Source organism: Microtus pennsylvanicus, chromosome X (assembly GCF_037038515.1).
Source record: "Microtus pennsylvanicus isolate mMicPen1 chromosome X, mMicPen1.hap1, whole genome shotgun sequence".
Taxonomy (NCBI): Eukaryota; Metazoa; Chordata; class Mammalia; order Rodentia; family Cricetidae; genus Microtus; species Microtus pennsylvanicus.
In genome coordinates, this window is record NC_134601.1 from 91,660,004 (window position 1) to 91,678,831 (window position 18,828).

General features: G+C 42.7%; 1 pseudogene; it reads right to left on the minus strand.

Annotated features, from left to right (window-relative positions):
• Positions 1-15,614: 15,614 nt before the first annotated feature.
• The window catches only part of LOC142840403 (eukaryotic translation initiation factor 4B-like), a 54,291-nt pseudogene continuing 51,077 nt past the window's right edge, over positions 15,615-18,828 (minus strand).

Genomic DNA, 18,828 nt, shown 5'->3' on the forward strand with positions numbered 1-18,828 from the left:
GAACATTTCCTTGAGTGTCTTTCAGCCATTTTAGATTCCTCTGTTGAGAGTTCTCTGTTTAAGTCTGTACTCCATTTTTTATTGGATTATTTGATCTTTTGATGACCAATTTCTTGAGTTCTTTGTATATTTAGGAGATCAGACCTCTGTCTGATGTGGGTTAGTGAAGATCTTTTCCCATTCTGTAGGCTGTCGTTTTATCTTCTTGACCATGTCCTTTGCACACCTTCAAACACCTGATTTTTGACAAAGAAGCCAAAAATATCAAATGGAAAAAAGAAAGCATATTTAACAATGGTGTTGGCATAACTGGATATCAACATGTAGAAGAATGAAAATAGACCCATATCTATCACCATGCACAAAACTTAAGTCCAAATGGCTCAAAGAACTCAACATAAAGCCAGCCACACTGAACCTCATAGAAAGGAAAGTGGGAAGTACACTTGAATGCATTGGCACAGGAGACAATGTCCTAAATATAACCCCAGCAGCACAGACACTGAGAGAAACATCTAATAAATGGGATCTCCTGAAACTGAAAAGCTTCTGTAAAGCAAAGGGAACAAACTTTATGTCATCTGTCAAGATCTGACAGCATGCCTCATCTGGGCATGGAGTGTCTGGTGCCAAACCTAGGCTGGGGACACTTGCTTGGCACTTGCACTTAGATTTGACCCCTATTTAAACTATGAGTGGATTCAGGAATGGAAGCAAAGTAATGAAGGAACTGCATTTTGAGGAAAACAAAGCCTGGCCCTAGCCCAATCCAGGAATCAAATTACGGTCAGAAAACTGGAAATTGGGCTCAGAAAATTGTAAATCAGGCAGATACCCAACGATCACTCAAGCAAGAGTTTTGGAATAAATGTATCATGCCTTTGCTGTGAGTTCTAGTAATATGTCTAACTCGGTCCCCTGAGAGCACACGTTGCTGGCAAGCTGGAAAGTGAGAAGTACTTAGAAAACTGTGTGAGGAGGAGAAAGGAAGGCTGTGAGATGGAAAGTAAGATGCACTACAGGACAGCAGAACCTTAGGCAAAAGCCAAGCAAACCCGTGTGTTTGGGTGGAATGTATGCAAATAAATTAAGCTTAGTTTTACTTTAAATTAATTGAATTATTTATTGAGATGGGATTCTTGTTATGTAGCACAATCTGCTCTCAATTAGTGACAATCCTATCTTAGCTTCCCGAGCAATGAGATTACAGGCATGCACCATCGTACCTGGTTCCTTTAAACATATATCAGTCAATTAGAATTCTGGGACAATGTGATTGTGACTGGTTACACTCTAGGTGGACATATAATTGTCACATCATAGCACTGTGGGATTGCTAAAACATAGTAAGTCATCTCCGTTTTATAAATGAAGACATTGAACCTATTTTAGTTTTATAACGTCCCACTTGTTAATTCCTTAATTCCTGGGTAAATGGAGTCTTGTTCAGAAAAATCCCTTCCTACCGTATGTAGGTACAGTGTACTTCTGGCAGTTTTGGTGTTTCAGATTTCACATCTAGGTCATTGATACATTTGGAGTTAGTTTTTATACAAGGTGATAGATATGCGTCTAATTCTTCTTCATGTGGACATTTGGTTTTACCAGCACCATTTTTTGAAGATGCTTTCTCTTTCCTCCAGGGTTTCTTTTTTTGACTCTTTGTTAAATATCAAATGGCCATAGTTACGAGTACTTATATTCGGATCTTCCATTTTATTCCATTGGTCTGCGTGTCTGTTTTGTACAAGCAACACCATGTTTTGATTACTATATACTATGTCTATCTCTGCCTGTCTTGGAACTCACTTTGTAGACAAGGCTGGCCTCGAACTCATAGAAATCTGCCTGCCTCTGTGTTGTAATTAGGAGCGGCGGGGCTGCGTCCCCGGCACCTGGCTGCCCCCACGGCTAGCTTTACCCGAAATAATTACACGGAAACTGTATTCTTTTAAACACTGCCTGACCCATTAGTTTCAGTTTCTTATTGGCTAGCTTTTACATATTGATCTAACCCATTTCTATTAATCTGTGTAGCCCACGAGCTTGCTTACTAGGAATGATCTTAACCTGCGTCTGTCTGGAGTGGGAGAACCATGGCGACTCCTTGACTCAGCTTCTTTCTCCCAGCATTCCGTTCTGTTTACTCCGCCTACCTAAGGGTTGGCCTATCAAATGGGTCTAGGCAGTTTCTTTATTAATAAGAAATCACTCCCACATCACCTCTGCCTCCCCGAGTGCTGGGATTATGGTATGTGCCACCACCACCTGACTTCTCAATATTTCTTCACAGATTTTTCAGTTTTCAAAAAATAAAAACCTTCATACAGCTAAGGAAACAAATTGAGTGAAGAAGAAAACCCCAGAGTGGGAAAGAATATTCTCCAACCACACATCTCACAGAGGATTAATATCCAGAGTATACAAAAAACTAAACAGAAACAAAACAAAGAATAAAAAAGCTATAGAAACAAATATCCCAATTAAAAACGGGCTATCGGCAGGGTCATGATGGCACATACTTTTAATCCAAGCACTTAGGAGGCAGAGGCAGGAGGATCTCTGTGAGTTCAAGGCCAGTCTGGTCTACAGAGTGAGCTCCAGAACAGCCAGAAATACACAGAGAAACCCTGTCTCAAAAAACAAAACAAAACAACAATAACAAAAACCCTGGCTATGTTTCTAAGCAGAGAATTCTCACTAGAAGAAATAAAAGTGGCCATGAGCTACCTCAAAAGGGTAAAGTTTTTTTTTTTTTTTCGGCCCGATAAGCCTCTCCACTGATGCAATAATCCAAATCAGACTAAATCAAACCAGATTAGAAAAAGCCCAGGTGTAATGGATGCTGGCGCTCCTGGGTTCAGGACCACCCCCACTCCCGGAAGGAAGACCAGGACACCACGGAGAGGGGAAAGGAGAACCAGAAAGACCACAGGTTTGTTCTCTGGAGGTCAGTGTAAATAGTCTGTGGGAGTAGCCTTGACTCTCTCTGGGGGAGGGGTTACCATCTGGTGGGCTTTTCAGAGGTGGGGTCTGGACTGTGGCAACTCCCAGGGAAGAAGGCTTGGGATGGATGCCAGGGCCAGGGGCTAGGGTGATGCTTCCAACCAAACATCCCAAACTCCTTGGATGTAGGGGCATTGACTCAAGTCCGGCATGGAATGACGTTGGGGGAGGAGAGAGTTGGCAGTTGGTGGACTAACGCTCAGTGAGAAGTGTGACTCGAGAGGCATCCAGTTTACTGCCATCCTGGAGACCACAGGCATCTGTTCCTTAAGGGAGATGAGAAGGCAGGTGGCTAGGAGAAAAAATATATTGCTATTACTGGCCCTATGGATGGGGCTAGTCATGGGAAGGGGGATTAACTGCCAGAAAGAATGGGACAGAGAAGAGCCCTGGTTGTACAGGAAAGGCATGGGTGAGTAAGTAATGCCCTTTTAAAACCAGATTTTAGTTGGTAGGTGTCCTTTTGAGCCAGGAGAGTTGGTGAATTCCCAGGAGCTAGTGCAGGTGTTGGTGCTAACTGGAGGGCCCTTTGTAAATTGGTCTTGGCCCAGACAGTAGGAGTGAGTGACCTGTAAAATATGCTTGAAAATGGGTGGGGTTAAAATGGGCTCTGGAGACTGTCTTACCAGACCTGATTTTTGATACAACAGTAGAACTTTTCCCAGAACCCTGTAGGTATCTGTAAGACAACTAGAACAGGAACATTTTAGAAGACAATTAAAGGGAATTTGGAACTCTGGATCTTTGAAGATACATCCTGGACTATGAAGCCTGTGACAGAGGCAAGCCTGTCTGTATTTTTAGTAGGAAACTTAACAAATGAAGTAATGAGCTACCAGTACCTTAAGTCATCAACTGTCATTAGACAGATCTGGGAGGGATAAATGAGTAGAAATGAAATAGCTTTTTTTGGCTACACAGGCAATCCCAAGTTTCTCCATAGTAGTCTTTGGCGAACACCAGTCTAAGAAGCTGTTGAGTCCAGGAGGCCCGAAGATTTTCCTGTGGGGGGAGGATTTAGTCTACCTGTCTTGGCAAGATGAGATGATCGATCCGCTGGTACAATGTCCAGGAAGCTGATGAGGTAGAAGGCCGTTTCTTGCTGTGTGGGTGGCTTTGCCATACCCAAAGACAAGCCTCCAGGCAGAAGGTCTTTTGCAACCATGAATTTTCTTGGAGGAGCTATAGGATGCTGTAGGAGCTGGCATGTCTTGCTGTTAGAAGCTTTTTTGTTAAATGACATACTCTCAGATCCGTAAGGCACTTGAGAATCAGGGTACCATTATCTGTTAGTTATATTTAAATTAGACATATAAGTTATATAACAGGAACGAGTGGGCTGCTTGTAATTTAGACAAATATTTTATCCAGGTAGTTACAGCTTCCCAATGCTAGTAGAGGCAAGAAAATTAGAAGGAATATTTTAATAAATCAAAGAATATTGTAGGAGGAATGTCTCCTTGTTAGGTCCAGCACATGTGGGTACTCTTACCAAAGATGGCGCTGAGATCAAAATAGAGGCTACTCACATGTTTGTATTTTTTTAGAGCTGTTGTAATCTGGAGTTACAAGTTTTATAGATCTAAAAACATGCACGCATACACACAGAGAAATAAGACAAGCATACTATGGAAACAAACACATACACACATAAAAGAAGCATAGTGTGGCCACATTATTTTAACAGACAAATAAAACTTTTAAAAGGAACCTTTGTCAGCTGACCAACTTAAAAATCCTGGAGTAGACAGCAGAAGCCAGGGAAGTACATGGGTGGTCCCATTAAGGACCAGATTAGCAGACGTTGCAAGAGAGAACAAAAATGTAAGGACGGAACACCTATACAGTTTTAGAGGGGGAGCACAGGGGGAAATGGATCTGTTGTAGAGAGTGAAAGAAGTGGGGAGGGGGGTTGGGGAGGAGGGGCAGGAGCACAGTATCCAGAAACCATGGGAATACGGGGGCTTGTTTGTTTTATGTTTATGTTAGGTGTTAAGGGGTGTACAGTGTCAGATAGCCCCAATTTAAAAGGATTTTTGGAAAAAGCAGCCCAAGGGCATTTGAGGATCCAGTTTCAAATTGCAGGTGCCCCATCTTACAAGTCTGTGCTGAGATTTGGAATTCAAAGCCTTACACAATGCATCCACTGTGATAGACTCTTTGAGTCGAAAGCAGAGGGGTGTGGGAAATTCCTTGGGAGGATGTCTCCTGCCTGAAGGAGTCCAACAAGAGCAAGGACTGCCTTGCCCTTTTTGGTCAGGTTGGGTGCCTGGCACAGCCCATGACATCAACAGACCACCTGCCAAATAAATAGGCCCTGGGCCCTAATGGCAGCAACTCGAGAAAGGAGACTCACCCAGATGAAGCTGATCTTAGCCTGGTGGAAGGCATGGACGAGAAGGACATTTTCCAACATGTAGCGTTGGGCCAGTGGGAAAAAACCCAGCCCCCTCGGGTGGACCTCCAGATGTAAAATTTTTATGGCCCAACAAACCTATCCACAGACTCAATAATACAAATCAGACCAAATCAAACCAAATTAGAAAAAGCCCAGGTTTAGTGGGTGCCAGTGCTCCCGGGTGGCTTTCCAGTCCCCCTCCCCCAGAAAGAAAGACCAGAAAACATGGAGAGGGTAAGGGAGAACTGGGAAGACTACATGTTTGTTCTCTGGGGGGAAGTTTAAATAGCCTGTGGGAGTGGTCTTGACCCTCTCTGGGGAGGGGTCCCCATTTGGCGGGCTTTCTGGGAGGTGGAGTCTGGACTATGGCAACTCCCAGGGGAGGGGGATTGGGATAGGTGCCAGGGGCTGGGGTGACACTTCCAACCAAACAAAAAGTATTCATCATTCTTCCGCAATTAGGGAAATGCAAAAATCAAATCAAAACAAAACAAAAAACAAACAAAACTACATCCAAAATGGCCAAGATCAACAAAACAACTGACAGCAAATGCTGTTGAGGCTATGGAGAAAGAGGAAATGTTGCAGGGATTGAAAACTGTGCAGCCACTCTGGAAATCATTACGAGAAATTCTCAGAAAGGTACAAAGAAATCTACCATATGACCTAGCAATGTAGCCCCACTTGAGATAGACCCTCAGGTCGGAACTTTACCCAGTAAGCCACAGCCACGTGGCAATACACAGATTAGTGGAGATGGGCTAGTTTAGAATACAAGAGTTAGCCATAAATAAATATTATTGTCCAAACAGTATTGCAAATAATATGGTTTCTGTGTGATTATTGCAGGGCTGAGCAGCAGGGAACTAACTAGTGGCCTCCTATAAGACTCGTCTGTTGATGGTAACTAGTATTAGAAATCTATTACTATTTACCATGTTTGGTACCTAGTCAGTAACCTGGTCATGAATATTAGAAGAGAATCTTTTATCATCACTTTGCTAGAGTAGCATAGTTCCTAATCACATTGTATATCTTATCCCTGTGACTACAGACAAGTGTAGCTATCACCTCTCAACAAAGAAGTCTCTCTTTGCATCCAGTGGAGGACATCACAGAAAACCACAAGTGGACACAATGGAGAGATCGGTGATAATGGGGATTACAGGTTCAATGGATACATCTACATCATAGCTCATGCATCTATGGCTCAGGGAACTTAGTGGAAGAGCAGACAGAAAGATTATGCGAGTCAAAAAACCAGGAAATGCACTGTGAAACAGTCTCTCATAGAAATGGCTGCATGAAAAAGATCTCAACATTAGTACATTAATAGATATGCTAGCCCAGAAGGGGAACTATCTCTCATGGGATCTCACCCCTGGATAAAGAACTATAAGCCACTGATGAGAAAATTGGCCTTTCTCTGGGATGAGTCCTGTAATTTGTTGTCCAGTTAGAAAATCTTACAGAACCTACGGCGGGTATCTGCAACACTTGGGAATCTGAGCTGCATTTTAGAAAGAAATGGGTAGAGTGCCCAGGAGTTGAGTCTTCTGGCTTCCCAAGCTTGAGGTCACTGGGACTCTACACTAGCTTCTCCCTAACCCAGTGTGTATACCACAAACCTGTAAGGGGAGTGACCCTGGACTTCAAAAATTCTTTAAGCAACTGCAGTGGAGGAGAGGCTGCATTCAGGCCCCATGGCCTGGTTCCCCATGGAGTCACAGACTTTGTGATTACAGCATCAACTGTGAGCGGCTCCACGAAGTCCCAGGTGCTTCACATAATATTTCTGTCTGAGTTGCCTCGGAGGAGTGCAGCCTAGTTGATTGGCTTGCCCTTCATGGACTGTAATAGTCAAATTTGTGTAAAAAAAGATGGTAAAATGGGTGCAAGCTTCCTTTTGTTTCTGGTGAGTGAACCTCGAATGTTGTATATTCTGAATCCTTTAAGTACCACCCGGGGCCAACAGCAGCCTGAGCAGCACCTTCTAAGGGTTTGGCCATCCTGAAGTTGATGTTAAGATGGAGGTCATTAGGGCTAAGAAGAGTAGGAGAATGGAGAGCAAGAACAAGGATACCGGGCACCAAAATAAAGCGGGAGAGGGAAAGTCATTGTAATGCTAAAAAGCACACAGGGCAACTACAATCTAAAACAGCAATTTCCATATTTCCAAATAATGAGAGTAGAAAGCTGAAAGAACCAAAAGGGCTAATTACCCAGACTGGATGAGCACACACTAAATACATGTATTGAATTAAAATGCTTTACTCTTAAATAAGTACAAATATGATATATCAATTAAAAAATAGAAGAAAGGAAATAACACCAGAATCCACTCCTGGCTCTGAAACAGAATCTCCATTTTACAGAGGCACACACACATCACACAAATGAATACATGGGAATACACACTCGTACAGACATGCAGTCACAAGCACACATATGCCTGCTTATTACCCACAGACTGGAGCCCCTGGAATAGACGGAAGTGAGGAGGATAGTGGTTTAGGGAGTTAGCACACAGGAAGCAGGCGTGCTGTCTTACACCCACCTACAAAGGGATCTTTAAGTGAGGATCCATGGGAGGAGCAGAAGGCCCTGAAACCTTGGCATATACCCACCATCTCCACGCTTGAAACCATACACACACAAAGAACCAAAAGTGGACACAGCAGGTTGTATCTATATATTTGTGTGCACTCGCATGCGCGCACACACACACATACCCGTATAGTAATAATCGGAGGGAAAGGACTATCAATTTGAGAGTTGGTAGAACAAGGAAAGAGCTGGAGGGAAGGGACTTGGGAAAGGCTGGGAGGAGGAAAGGGATGAGGGAAAGCAATGCAATTAAAAATAAGAGTAAGAGGAAAAAAAGAGAATTACTTGATGAATAGGAAAAATATGTAACATTTTATAGGCTACTGTACAAAATAAAACTATACACAATTTTGTAAGCATAAAAACTTAAGTGTACTAATGAAAGCTACATAGGTGTAATGGTGGTGAGAAGATGAAGCACATTCATAAAAATAGGCACAGAGCAAAATGTGTGTGTATATATATATATATATTACACACACACACACACACACACACACACACACACACACACACACACATATATATATATATATATATATATATATATATATATATATATATATATATATATAGTGGAGAATCATGCCTTGTATTAGAAACCTAGCTAACTTCCAGAGGCCAATGAGGTCATGCATATAAGATAATCCACTACCACCCCTTTGCTGGACCAGCATAATTCCTAACTACTTCTGTATCTTATTCCTATACTCACAGGTAAGTGTAGCTCTTTCATCAAAGAAGCTTCTTTTCTACAGAAAATGAAGACCATCACTGAAAACCACAGCTGGACACAGTGCAGAGATCAATGGGTCCAGTTCCAGTGGTTATATCTACGTCATAGCTTCTGTATCTATGGCTCAGTATCACGGAAAGGGAGTTGGAAAAAAAGCATAAGAACTAGAATACAAAAATAAAAAAGGCTGGGCGATGGTGGCGCACGCCTTTAATCCCAGCACTCGGGAGGCCGAGGCAGGTGTATCTCTGTGAGTTCGAGACCAGCCTGGTCTACAGAGCTAATTCCAGGGCAGGCGCCAAAGCCACAGAAAAACCCTGTCTCAAAAAACCAAAAAAAAAAAAAGAGCTAGAATACCAGGACATTGTCTGTGACACAGTTCCTCACAGAAATGGCTGCATAAACAAGATCTAAACAATGGTAATACAAAAAAGACATGTTAATGAGGAAAGGAGAAAATTTCGTGAGGCCCAATCTGTAGACAAAGAACTATGAACTACAGGCAAATCCTAACTGTTGTCTTTCCCAGGGAGAATCCCCCTTAATGGTTGTGGTAGTTTGAATGTAATTGGGTCCCCAAAATCTTATAGGCAGTGGCTTTGTTGGGAGTGTGTATGGTCTTGTTGGAGGAAGTATGTCACTGTGGGAGTGGGCTTTGAGGTTTCCTATGCTTAGGGTACCACTCACTGTCTCAGAAGACTTCCTGTTGTCTGCAAGATGTAGGACTCTCAGTTCAGCACCATGTCTCCCTACACACTGCTATGCTCCCTTTTTTGATGATAATAGACCACATTTCTGAAACTGTAAGCAAGTCCTCCCTGCAATTAAATGTTTTATAAGAATTGCTGCGGTCATAGTGTCTCCTCACAGCAATAGAAAACCTAACTAAGACAGTGGTTCTGCAATATAAAGTGGTCAGTCCTGAAACAATATACACACAAACAACAAAAATGGGTGGAGAAATTTGTATTTTTATATTTATGCATTTCATATGTACAGATATATGTAACAACATTAATCAAAGAACAAGTATCTATCTATCAATCTGGGAGTGGGGTGGGCATGGGAATGGTGGAAGAGAAGAGTACCTGGGAAGAGCTGAAGGGAGAAAAGGGAAAGAGAACAGTGATTTTTTTCTACTTTAATTAAATTTTTAGGATAGATTGAACATCTGGGATCAATGAATTTTTATTTTCAGGTGCTGGGAATCAAACTCACATCCCTGCAAATTTGAGATGAGTAAGCTTGTACCTCTAAGTTCTATTCTCAGCCCAAGAAATTAAGTTAATTAAGTTAAAATACCAGTGATGAAGGTATCTGACATCATTCTAGTGAGGAAAAAAATCCCTTCTTGGTGCTCAAGTCCTAATTTTTTTCTACCCCCAAACATCAATTTTCAGTGACTGGGTAGCAGAATTTAAATATCTGCAACAATTTGGAAATGACCACCATCCAAGACAAGCTTTGTTCCAAGCCCACGACCTATTAGGTATGGGTTCGGAACCAGGAAACCAAGTTAATTAGACTGAGGTTATAATACAGCTAGCATTTTTCTTTGGGGGTGCTTACAATTTCTAGGTAGGGAGTTCATAAATAATTTTAGCTGGTTTGTACCAGACAACTCTTCATATTATTACAAAATCAAGACTCAGGGGAAAGGAATGAAAATCATTCATTAAAAGAAAGAAATATACCAAGGGCTGCTCAACACAAGCCTAGACGAGAAGATGGGCTGGGGAGAGGTGGGAGAGGTGGATTGGAGCTAAGGTGGGAAGGAAAGCATAAATCTAGCTAATTCCCTTGAAATTAGATGACTCCAAGAACATTCTGGCCATCTTGGAATTAGGTTTTGATATGCTGGTAAGAAGAGATAGTATTGAGCTCTTACCACAGATTGAGGTGCTGTTCCAGTTGGGCCACTTCGAGGTGACCACCCAGGCTAGTAACTGCCACATTGCAAATAAACCCCTTGTGGATTGTCATAAGTCTGAGATGAAAAAGAGGAACTCAGCTCCCTTCTAGCCTGAGCAACTATTTTGGTGTTCTGAAGAGGGAGAAGTGTTCTCCAGAACAAGGGAAGTAATTTTGTCAATGCTGTTATTACATAACTAACGCTCACCCATATATAATTATTATTAGCAGGAAACTTGGCAACCAGAGACATAGTTTTACCTTTACAACATCAAATCTTAGCTGACCACTTGGTTAGTTTTTGGTCAAGTTGATTCACCTGATTGTTTCAGGGAAAAACAATCTGCCACGTTTCTCGACATGAAACTTACAGAATCCACAGTTCATTGAACTTAAGTTCCTGCTTTTCTTCTTGGTTTCTTATTTTATAGACACTAAATCTAAGTCTGACTTTGTTTTCTGTATTCTCACTTAACCTGATGATCAGTAGAGAGGGACAGAGGCATTGTTGTACCTGTCTTGTGCCCACAGTCTCATGGGTGTCCCTTCTCTAACCCTACCAGTATTGAGTTTAACCTGTAAGGAGAAGATCCTCTGCTCTTTCCTTCTCCACCCCGGGGGAAATATGCTACTCAAGCACTTCTGTTTTGTGATGCTGGAGATGGAAACCAATGCATTGGAAATGTTAAGCAAGCACTCCACTGAACTATATCCTCAGGTTACATCCATAGAAATATGAAAGGGGTCTGATTTATTAATTCATGGATAGTTCCTCTATACATAATTGCCCTTCTGCTACCATGGACTCTGTCTCATCCAGCCTACCCATTTCCAGCTCACTCAATGACTTTGGTAAGTACCTCTTGTCTCTGGGGAGACCCAAGAAAGGAATAGGAATGGAGAAATGGATGATTCCCTCTCTGTGTGTCTCTGTCTGTCTACCTCTCTATCTCTGCCTTGCACACTCTCTCTTTCAAGGTCACCCAGGTTGATCTCAAACTCATTGCAATTCTCCCTCCTCAGCCTCCTGCATGCTGTGATTACAAAGATGAGCCTTGCGCCTGACTTCCTTTCCCTCTCTTGACTTTGTGGAACATTTGGTGGAGGTGTAGAATGTTCTTGTTCCTTGCAAGGTCCTCTAAGTCTTGTTTCAAAAGAAAAAGAAAGCAAGGGATATTGTTCTTCCCTTTCCCTTTTTAAATAGTGTTTTTCCAACTTTAAAGACTAGATTTATTTGTAGAAAAACACAAAAACCCTTAACCAAAAGGACAAGATTTTACTTCTTAAGACATCTCTCAAGTCATTTTTCATAGAATATATTTTTGTAAAATTTCAAAGAAGAAAATTTGCATGTATTCAAGAGTGGTACAAAAATCACCCCCTGTTTTTTTTTTTTACTTTTTTAACTGATTTTTATTGAGCTCTACATTTTCCTCTGCTCCCCTCCCCTTCAACCCTCTCCCAAGTTCCCCATGCTCCCATTTTACTCACAAGATCTTTTCTTTTTCTCCTACGCATGTAGATTAGATCCATGTATTCCTCTCTTAGAGTCCTCATTGTTATCTAGGTTCTCTGGGACTGTGATTTGTAGGCTGGTTTTCTGGGTCTGGGTTACCTCACTCAAAATGATGTTTTCTAGCTCCATCCATTTGCCTGCAAAATTCAAGGTGTCATTTTTTTTTTTTTGGTTTTTCGAGACAGGGTTTCTCTGTGGCTTTGGAGCCTGTCCTGGAACTAGCTCTTGTAGACCAGGCTGGTCTCGAACTCACAGAGATCCGCCTGCCTCTGCCTCCTGAGTGCTGGGATTAAAGGCGTGCGCCACCATCGCCTGGCCAAGGTGTCATTATTTTTTCTGCTGTGTAGTACTCCATTTTGTAAATGTACCACATTTTCTTTATCCATTCTTCGATCGAGGGGCATTTAGGTTGCTTCCAGGTTCTGGCAATGACAAACAATGCTGCTATGAACATAGTTGAGTACATGTCCTTGTGGCACGATTGAGCATCCTTTGGATATATACCCAAAAGTGGTATTGCTAGGTCTTGAGAAAGTCAACCCCTGTCTTTATTTTAACAGAGAGACAAAGTAGAGGAGTGGGACACAACAGCTTCCTTTTGGATGCAACCATCTAGAAGGGAAATAGACACGAGGGGAGCAAGCTACCTTTTCATTGTCTACAACCAATGTTTTTTTTTAATTTATTCAACCGTGGATATCTCTCTAAAAGCCTTCCGCGTAAGTGACTTGCTATGCCCACTGCTGCTGCACACTAAACAAAGCTCCTACACAGCAGGCTCGGGGCTTGCACATTAAGACCAAGATATCACTTGTCTGCAGGGACCCTGACTTCCCACAACAGGGAAGCTTGCCATCTTTGGAGCTGATCAAAGCAGACAGGCCTAGCTACTGTGTTGTAAGAGAAACCGGGACCTTGTTCAATATTCTTTGCATTACCCTTTATTCCTGAGGGAAGTCAAGAAGCCAACCCTCCTAAAGCAGAAAAACCACACACTGCAGGTCACATTATAAAAGCAAGCATTGGCATGGGATTCAAGTGAAGGAAACTTGTAGAAGAAGCCTTAAAAGCCAGCAATCCAGGCTGAAGACCTCCCAACTCAACTCTTTCCTTTTATGCACCCCTCCCTATCCACCACCCAAGTCCACCGGTTGAAGTACTCTGACCTCCAGGTGGAGGAAGTACTCTGACTTCTGGGCAGAGGGGTGTGAACGCAGCAGAAGCAGGCAGACAGGGATGGGAATCAAAGAAACCACAGAGCTGGTTTGCTTGAGAAAAGCAGTGATTCCTCAGACCCCAGCTTCTGGTTGCCAAGATAAGATTAGAGCAGATGAATGACTTCCAGACACTGCTTTTGGAAGGCCAACAGTGTCATCAAGAACACGAGATGAGCAGAGTAACAAGGATTTAAAAACAATGTGGATATATCCCAGCCTTTAGAAAGGATAGTGGTTAGAAGGGGCAAAACCAGGATACACAAGACTGAAAGTTCCCACATCTTCTAAGTACTTCCTCATTCAAAAGGATAGGTAATACGGATCAACTCCCTAAAGCATTTCTTTTTTTTAAATTGGTATTCTAGTTTTATTTCACGAGCATCAACTCTTATTCTTTTTTTTTTACATTTTTCAATTTTTTTATTAAAAATTTCCGCCTCCTCACCGCCTCCCATTTCCCTCCCCCTCTTCTCCTCCCCTCCCCCTCCCTCTCCAGTCCAAAGAATCACATACTGTTTTTGGTAATGTAAAATGGTGTCACCACTTTAGAAAACAGATTTACTGTTCCTTTAAAACAATATAGAGGATAAAAATGTGTCATAGTGGTAAAAAAAAAAAAACTTCACTAGCATGCATGAGACCCTTGATTTTATCCCTGAAACCTCAAAAATTATAGTTACCATATGTCCTTAGCTCTATCCTCAAGAGAAGTAAATATATATATATATATATATATATATATATATATAAAATAATAAAACTTACATGCAAGAAGGTTTGTCTATCATGTACAAAGATTTGGGTTCAGTTTCCAGAACCACAAAAACTTATACACAAATATTAATAGTCATATTATAACCAAAGTTGAAAAAATTCAAAATCTTTCTCAACTTGGATAAGTATAGGAAATCTGATGGAGGTATTTTCTTAATTGGGGTTCCTCTCTCCAGATAACTCTTGCTTGTGTTCTGTTGATGAGAACATAGCAGAAAACCATTTCACTCCATTCAGCTATTACCAAGAACACTGACAACAAATGCTGGCAAGAATGTGAGAGGGAAAGTAATCCCTAGTCATTGCTTGTGGGAGTATAAACTAGAATATCCAACAATGGAAGCCCGTGTGGAGTTAGTTCCTTGGGCAGCTGAGGAGAGGGTGCCTGAACTGGCCCTATCCTATAGCCACACTGATGAATATCTTGCATATCACGTTAGAACCTTCATCTGGCGATGGATGGAGATAGAGACAGAGACCCACATTGGAGCACTGGACTGAGCTCTGAAGGTCCAAATGTGGAGCAGAAGGACAGAGAACGTGAGCAAGGAAGTCAGGACCGTGAGGGGTGCACCCACCCACTGAGACGGCAGGGATGATCTAATGGGAGCTCACCAAGGCCAGCTGAACTGGGACTGATGGAGCATGTGATCAAAACCCCGTGCCATTGTCCTTGGCTTCTCAGTAGCCCTCATCGTCCGAACTTTGAGATACCTAAAGCATTTCAAACCACCGTTGAGACTGAGTCTCCCATTCATTTAGCCTCCAAGCACACCTAGTTGTTAGTGGCCTGTAGACTCACTCCCAACTACCCCCTGGGGTTAAAAAGAAAACAATTCCCTCTAGGATGGCCCCAGTTAAGTCAGAATTAAAGTAGAAGGTCTGTCATCATCCTGGACACTGAAACAACTTGAGAGACTAGATCTACCTTTCTAAGGATGGGCAGTTTATTCAATTAATGTTTGGGAATTCCTGGTTGCCATGCTAGGATAAGAATTAAAAGGTATGCTCAGCCTAGATATAGGAGGGAGGGCCTTGGACCTTCCCCAAAGCAATGTGCCTTACCCTCTCTGAGGATTGGATGGAGGAGGGAAGAGAGTGGGAACTTGGATTGGTATGTATAATGAAAAAAAGATGGTTTGTTTTCTTTTTTAAAAAAAATAAAAAATACAGAAAAATTAAAAATATTATAAGGTAGAGATCTCTCTCTTCCTTGTACCTTTCTCTACTGCCTAACTGATTTGGCTGAGTGAGTCTCACTGTCCCTACCTTTCTGCTGAATGGAGCCCCAAGCACTAGTCACACAGGTCACTGCTTGCCACCACCAGAAGGCATTACAACTTCCCCCTTCACAGGCAGCAGCCACGAGTGCGTCTCTGGCTACAGTGGCGATTCTCCTGTTACTTCAATATTTTAAAAGACTGCAGCAGCATCCAAAAGAATTTCATTTCATTTAAGCATTTGAAAGTTAAGAATGGTCTTCAGGCGACAACGAGTTCCATTTTGTCTTCTCTGGGTAGAGGTTTGGTCTGTTCTTGAATGTTCCGGGGTGGAGAAGCTAAGAGAAAGCACAGGATGTAGAGGTCTCCTCAGAGCAGCCACCCCCTCGTTCTCACCTTCACCATCTACCGAGAGAGAGCAGCATTCTTGATTGCAGAGCTGACCCTGGAGGATGGATTCCTGTCAGATTTCTTTGGCTCAGGTGCAGACATGGAGTCTCGGTGGTTTTTGTGCCATCTTTCCCGGCCAGCTCCCTCCAGTGATCTGGGTTCCCTCCATTTCCAGGACCACAGCGGGAGTTTCCTCTTTGGCTTCTTGGGACACTCACCCCATCCATTTTATTTCCCTTTTTCCTTGATGGTTGTTCCTCAGAGGGCTGAGCTGGGGCTACTTTCTCTCCACATCTTGTAGGAAACTGCTCCTCTGTGACTGAGCTTTGAGATCAAGGAGGAGGATTCGAGCTTGGCTTCACGAACCACGCATTCTCATTTGGTGGAGGGGCTGGCAAAAACTTTAGAGGACGTTCAGCTTCAGAGATTGGAGAGTAACAGTCTTCTTTATTGAGTGTTTCATTTTCTAAAGACTGTTCGCTCTCTCCTTCACGTATTTCCTCCAGATGTGGTTGTGGGCCCAGTCTGCAATGACTCACTTCCTGTCCTCCACCATTCTCTTTCCCGAATTTCTTCACTTCACCAACTCGGGCTTCTCTCCTGGGACTGGCAGGCTAGTTTTGGCTTCCATCCAGCTGATGCTACAACTCCTGGGCCTTCTGTAGTTTGTTCTACTTCTCTAGCTCTAGCAGCTGTGTCAACAAACGGGCTTTGCCCCTCTGAAGACAGAAGCCACTCAACTGGACTAGGAGGTGAAAAGTTTCTGCAGCCCAGTAAGCCTCTCCAAATCAGACCAAATCAAACCGAATTAGAAAAAGCCTGTTTAATAGATACCATGCTCCTGGGTGGCTTTCCAGCTACCCAGAGGGGAAATGGGAAAGGAATACTGGAAAAAAAGTGGTTGTTCTCCCCCGGGAGGCAGTTTAAATACCCTGTGGGAATGGTATTGGGCATTTCTCGGGAGAGGTCATTGTTTGGCAGGCTTTCTCGGTGCCAGAGTATGGACTGAGGCAACTCCAAGAGAGGGAGCCTTGGGATGGATCTTTCACCAGAACATTCCAGACTCTTTGGATATATGAATGCCACGGGTTGGAGTGAGACTTCCATACAAACATTCCAGACTCTTTGGATATATGGATGCCAGGGGCTGGGGTGAGGCTTCCATCAAAACAAGAGGTGCTAGCAAAGGAATCATCTTCCTTAGGTATACTCCAAGGTTTTAGATTCAGTTGGGTCTGTTTTTTTTTGGGGGGGGGATTAGGGTCTATCATCATACCTATAATTGCCCCAAGAGTCATGATCTCTGGAGCTCCATGACCAGCTGTCCCATGTGTCATACTGGTCTTCATAGCTGCCACCACCTCCTCAGTAGTCATCATCCCCATGGTACACACTGGCAGATGCTCTTCTGTCACTACCTATCCTGGGGTCATAGCCTTGATCATAGTCCCTGCTGCCTTCTTCATCATAGCTAGCCAACGCCCACAGCAATTGACATCTTGGTTTGTGCAGTCCATTATGTGTCCTGATACCTGTCACAATACTGATCTGAAGATCTTGATACTTGTCTCCAAAGCTATCATCACCTTTTTTAGGTAGGTAGCCATCAACTTTGTCTGTGGCAGGACGGGCCCTACAGTCTGTCTGTTTCATCAGAATCCCAAATTCTATCCCCACCAAAAACACAATCATCCCTGTCTTTATTCTGTGTTTGGCTAACGATGTCCACTCAAATTATCCTGTTACCTAGAGACCTGTCATTGTGTCTCAGAGTACTGAGTAGAGAATCCAAGCCCTCAAATTCTGCGTAGCCAACTTTCAACCTGTCTGGATTACTGGGTTCACGAGGTATGCATACAACACTGATATTTCATCGTCTCAAGAATTTCTTAATGGGGTCATCTGTCATATCATAGGGCGGGTTCCTTAGAAAAGTAGGGTGGAGATTTTGGAAGATGACTCTGGTCGATATTGGGTTCTCAAGCAGCCTGCGGAGCAGTGGGAAGGATAGGATGGTAGGTTGGAGGTGCCCTATACACATTGCCATCATTACTATGCCAAGTTATTGACACATTTCTTTCTAGATTGTCTGTTTTGTCAGTGCAGATGTCTGGTTGGGAGACATGGGTGTTTCCTCCACCAGTGCCCACATCCCCAGCCAAAGAGTCTGTTAGGGAAATGGTCTTCCCCTTTTTCTTATTTTTTTTTTTTTTTTTTTTTTTGCTGAGGCAAACATGTTGGGAGAGGGAGAAAGAACATAAGGTAAAAAATGGTTTTTAAAGTTAGGATTTTCTTATGGCATTTCAATACATATGTATTAATTTACTTTCCATACATGTTTTCCTATATGTTGCCCTCTCCTACTGTCATCCTTCCCGCCTACTTCTTTTTGGTACATTCATCCTTCTTTGTAGTCCCCCAACATGTATTCCATCACTATAACTTTTCTTCTCTTCAGATTCCCTTAAGACCTTTTCTCGCAATCCTTTTTTTCTAGTTTCATCACACACACACCAAGATTCTGTGAGAGAAAACACTTGGTATTTGACTGAGTCTAGCTCACTCCATTTCATGTAATGATGTCCAGTTCTGCCCATTTTCTGCAAATGTCACAGTTTCATTTTCTTTTCTGTGGAATAAAATTTTGTTGTGCATGTGTGTCCTTTATCCATGTTCTTTATCTATCCATCTGTCATGTTGGGACCTAATGGAGTCCTGGCCTTCCTACTCATCTCCCCTATTGGTGACCTTTGTCCTTGTTGTCCTGGGTTTCTGAGAAACTTCCAAGTTCCGTGCTCTCAGAGTTTTTTTTCTTACAACCCTGCTTCCTGAGTATACATTGCCTTGGCCCTAACCCGAGGATCCAGCGATGAGATCTCCATCCTGTTGGCCCACCTGTCTGGGTTAGGTATAAAACCCCCTTGGTGATGTAGAATAAAGGATTCTGATTCTGCAACATCAAAAGTGCATGTTCCATTAATCCTGATGTCCTTCGCTCCCACTTGGCTTTAGCTGCGCTGGCACGGCACTGTCAATCAATATCTAGGCTAGTT